This window comes from Choloepus didactylus, chromosome 19, assembly GCF_015220235.1.
Source record: "Choloepus didactylus isolate mChoDid1 chromosome 19, mChoDid1.pri, whole genome shotgun sequence".
NCBI classification, from domain to species: Eukaryota; Metazoa; Chordata; class Mammalia; order Pilosa; family Megalonychidae; genus Choloepus; species Choloepus didactylus.
The window spans coordinates 9,602,505-9,607,982 of NC_051325.1; the positions used below are offsets into that span (position 1 = coordinate 9,602,505).

The 5,478-nt window shown below is 37.1% G+C and overlaps 1 pseudogene; it reads left to right on the plus strand.

The window, feature by feature from the left end:
• Nucleotides 1-2,667: 2,667 nt before the first annotated feature.
• On the plus strand, nucleotides 2,668-3,275 carry LOC119516054 (annotated as a pseudogene).
• Nucleotides 3,276-5,478: the final 2,203 nt, after the last annotated feature.

Consider the following 5,478-nt stretch of genomic DNA (forward strand, 5'->3'; position numbering starts at 1 on the left):
ATGAAGTGAGGAAAGAAACATATAGTTGTGAGTGAAAATCAACTCTGCACAATGGACCTTAAAATAAACTGCTAATAAATTGCAAAATAAAAGAGCAAATCTCAGCTAAATAATTTCATGGGAGGTGGTGATATGAGATATTTGAAGATAGTTTATTTTTAATAATGAGAAAAGAATAATAGCAAGTTTATAGTCACCCTATAAAATTATCTGATATTAAAGTATGTGAATATTCACATACAGGTCCTGTTGCAATGATGCAAATTAGTATATAACCACTAGAATTATAAGAATATATCAATTTATTAAAATGCATTCATGGAATCACAAGATTATAGTGGGGGATGTATTCATCCTCAAGCCTGTCTATTTGTTCTGAAATATCTACCATTAAAATATAACCCCCTCACCTCCTTCCCCCAGATCCTGTTGAAACCTGTTTTGTATTTCACTTCTGGATTCTATACCCTCAAAAACCTCTTGAAAATAGAGGTTGCCTAAAGGTCAGTTGAGATGGTGGTTAGCCATGCTCACTGAGTGAGGACCTGGTCACTCTCAGGGCCTTTAGACAAGTTGCTAACTTGACCCTGACCTGAAATAAAAATTGATTGCTTGTGTTTGTTGTTTTGTCTGCATCTTCTCTCCGTCTTAGCATTTCTGACTGGATGCAAAAATTGTTCAGAGTTGCATGCTTCACCCTCCTGCCCCATTCATTCTTTTCTAATTCCACTTTATTTTCTCCCTTAATAATATACTCCCTGAAGTGTTCATTCATAGAAACATCATGTGCCAGTGATTAGACACCTACTCTGTACCAGGCCGTATGGCAAAGATATTACATAAAGTAATTCTAATCTCTAGCTGAATAGAAGCAGTTAGGGAGGAAGAAGGGAAATTATTTCAGTATTTTTCCCACTTCAAGATTCACAACACTTATCCCTTTCTAATTTGCTGAATGGAAAGCATTGCCTGCTGGCTACTACAACCTATGAGAAATGGTTAGAATTAATTAGAGAGAGCCACAAGGATGAACGGGATGGTAGAACATCACTTCTAGGCTTAACAGGCTTTGGGGATGGGCATAAAATATCGTGCATGGTGACTTGTCCAGCAAATACATCAGAAACAAAATTATAAAGATGCCCCTTTTATTATAATAAAACAAATGTGAAAATGGACTATTGGCGAGGTCTGCCTTCTTTTTTCCTCTTCACTCTGATCCAATTTTCACAGTCATCTGGGCCTCCCATTCACATCATCTCCAGAAAGTGAGCTAATTAGAAATTTTAGCCCATCTTCCATGAAGCAACCTTGACAAGGCTCAAGTCAGTGGTCATCAAGGCAGACCTCACTGGAGAACACCATTCTGGGTACTTTCATGCATATCCAATTCACAACTTTTTGGTAACCCAAGCAAAGAGTTCCTAAATATTCCAAAATAAGAACTGCCTCTTAATGCTTAATCTAAATCCACTCTGTTAGAATTTAGATCCATTTTCACTGATTTCTTCTTGTTCAACCTGTTATTTGAAGACAACAGTTTAATTTCTTTAATAACTTTTAAGTCATCTAAAATATTTTAATCCATTTTAATAGATTTCTATTATATCAATAATTTTAAAAATAAGTAATGTTTGTTGGATGCTCACTAGGTGCCAAGGACTGAAATGTGATTTATGTAAATTGTGGACATTAGTGGCTAAGAGTGAGTGCTCCAGAATCTGAAAAGCTGGAATTTTATCACTGACTTAATCATCAACTGCTTGTTTCAACTAGAGCAGATTATTCTTGGCATCTCCATTTGCTCATTTGTTAAATTACAATAAGAAATTAGAGAGGCCTTCTGATTCTGCAAAGAGGTAGAATAATAGGGAATAGGTTTATCTTTCCATCTGAAACAGTACAACTGGACAACATATATGAACAATGGTTTTTTAGACATTGGACTATAGACACCCAAGAAGGGTCATCCCTGAGAGACATAGAAGAAAAGAAGTGAGCTCTGTAGTGACCCCAGCTTTTGTCTCCAGGCCATGCCATGAAGAGAGGGAAATACAGGCAGAGACTGGCAGACCCTGAGTCAAGGAGAGAGAGCTGAGTGTGGAGAGAACAAGTGGTCTATCATTCTCTTGACAGAGTGGTGGAGAAGAGAGACCCAAACAGAGAGACAACTCAGGAGATTTGCAGAGGGTCTTCCTCTCGTATACTGCAGAGCACTGATGAGTGTATGCATATAAAGAAATTACCCGAGACCAGGGAAAGAATCACCTAAAAGGATTAGAATTAACATTGCCTGGCACTCACACCAGGCTGGGAATAGTGACAGAAACACCAACTAGCAAGAATGGAAACTCTTAAAATTCACAGAGCACTAGATACAATACCCAGAAGGTCTTGCCTTTGGAGGGAATAATTAACCCTATTATAACCATGCTATTTTCCCATATAACCAATCACAAAAGCAAGACTAAAGGGTCAAACTGTCTCCAATAATTTATCTGTTCCATAATGAAACTCAAGAATATTTATAGGAATACAATAACATTCAGCCCTTAAAAAGGCAAAATTTGCCATGTCAGGCATCCAATCAAAAATTACCAGGCCTGCAGAGCCAGCTGACCAGGGGCTCTTCTGTTGTATCTCCTTGCCCACCTCACCAGAGTTGCCATGCACAACTTTGAGGCTAATACCACCATCAGCTGACTCAGTTTCCACTACTATCTGGGAGGCTCTAGGGGCATATTCTTCTCCCACTCTCAAGGACTTTACCCCAGTGTACACCATGGAGCATGGCCGAGCTGCAAAGCTGGCACCAGAATTTGCCAAGAGGGATGTTAAGAAGATGACTGCCCTTTCAATAGACAGTGTTGAGGACCATGTGGCCTGGAGCAAGATATTGATGCGTACAATGGTGAGACGCCCATGGAAACATTACCATTTCCCATCATCAGTGATCAGAATCAAGACCTGGCCATATTGTTGAGCAAGATGGACTCAGCAGAGAAGGATGAAAAGAGTATTTTCCTGGTGGCTCTCTGGTATTTATTTTTGAACCTGATAAGAAACTGAAGCTCTCTCTCTTCTCTCTAGCTCCCACTGGAAAGACCTTTGATGAGATTCTCAAAATGGTTATTTCTCTCCTGCTGAGGGCACAGAAGAAGGTTGCTATCCCAGGTGACTGGAAGGATGGACACAGTGTGATGATTCTTCCAACCAACTCTGAAGAGGGAGCCAAAAATCTTTTCCCTAAAGAAGTCTTCACCAAATACCTCTAGTATACTCCCTAGCAGTAAACCTCTCCAGGAAGTTGGTGCTGGAAGTCTTCACTCTCTTAGCGTAGTGAGCCAGAGGATACTGGCTGCCAATCATGCTTCCCTGCAGCTATCCATGGAAACCTCTTGGTGTAATCACAGCCAGGATCATAAGGTTTCTATCCTACTAGCTTATTAAATGAAAATGGCACTAAAAATTTCTTGGGATTCTTTACTCTGTGCCTTCATGTGCATTCTGTTCTGTTCATATATCTCAGCAGTCTCTTTGAAATATATTCTATATTTGGGACTGGAATCTCATTTAAAGGTTTTTGATGAACAGGTAAGTATCATTGATGGTTGAGAAAGCCTGCTTTGCACAGTCATAGAATGGCTCCATTTCTCAGCTGTGCTAATCAAATCCTCTCTTCCATTACCCATTTTGGGGAGTGTATTAGTCTGTTCTCTAGGGAACAGAACCGGCAGAAGATATACCTATATATGTACACACATACATGTACATATATGTATATATAGATAGATAGATAGATTAAAGATTTTGAAATTTATTATAGGAATTAGGAGCAACAGAACTTGAGGTTCAATTTTCTCTGTAAATACCTAAGTATATAACTCAAGAACTGAAAATAACCCAGATATTCTTCAATATTCAGTGTTTTGACCACAGCTGGGTGAGGCAGGGGGAGGGGATAGTTTTCAATTCTGTACTTTTCCAATTGATGTGTGACGAACAGGGGAAGGGATTTTTAAATATTTTGCTATAAAGAAAAGTTTGTGGTAAATTTCTATCAAAAGGGAGAAGCTACAGAAGAAGCTACCCTTGACTGTCAGGGGGGCTTATCAGAAAGTGAGAGTAGAATAACAAGTGCCATTGCTATTCACACAGAGTATTTCTGTACATCAGTTTGCTCTAAATTGTGATACACACAAAAGAGTGTATCCTGGGAAGAGAGGAGAGGATGATTTAAAATGTTTTATCATAGAACTGTTTTTGCAGTGAGTGACTATTTTATGAATTTTGATTTAGGGGGATTAGCAAATAAAATCTTTTGCCAAAACTGGAAAACATTACCAGACATGAAAGAAACAGGAAAATAAATTATATCGTGAGAAGAAAAGTCAATCCATCAAAACTGATCCAGAACCAACATGGATATTAGAATTTGCAAACAAGGACATAAAAACAGTTCCCAAACATTCAAAAAGAAAAGTAGAGAAATGGAAGATTTTTAAAAGTCCAAATTAAACATCTGTAAATGAAAACTATAATGTCTGAGATGAAAAATCCAACCAGGTGAGATTAATATCAGCTTAAATTGCAGAAGGAAATATTAGAGAAATTAAAGATAGCAACAGAAACTACACAAGATGAAATCCTAAGAGGAAAAATAAGCTTAAAATAGCATCATGAGCCACTGCACAACTTCAAGCAGTCTACAAAACACGTAAATGGAGTCCTCAAAGGGAGACAGAGAGGGAAAAATATTGGAAGACACAAAGGCTGAATATTTTCCTAATTTTATAGATTTTTTTTTTAAAAAGATCCAAAAACTCAATGAATACTAATTAGAAGAAACATGAGGAAAATGGCACCTGGGTATAACATGATCAAATTGCTCAAAACCAGTAATAAAGAGAAAATCTTAAAAGCAGCAAGAGAAAAAAGACATATTTTGAATAAGGAGGCAAGGTAAAGATGGCAGCAGATTTCTCATCAGAGAGCAATGCAAGAGAGAAGATAATGAAGAAACATCTTTAAAATACTGAAAGAAAAACCAAAACTCCATCAACCTAGAGTACTATACCCAGAAAAATATCTTTCAAAAATGAGGGTGAAATGAAATAAAATTATTTCCAGGCATAGCAAAGGTTGAAAGAACTCACCTCCAGCCAACCCATGCTACAATAAATGTTAATGCAAATATTTTAGGTGAAAGAAATATGACAACAGATGGAAATATGGATCTATATGAAGGAATGAAGAGAACTGGAAATTGTAATCATATGGATTAATGCATGGAAATTATTTTACTTATAATTAAAGTTTCCTTAAAAGATAATTTACTGTTTAAACAAAAATTATACCTTGTAATGTGGGGTTTATAACATGTATAAGTAACATCTATAACAAAAATATTATTAAAACTAGGAGAGGAGACATAGAAGAATACTATTGTAAGAGTCAAACTCTTAGGTTAAACGGTAT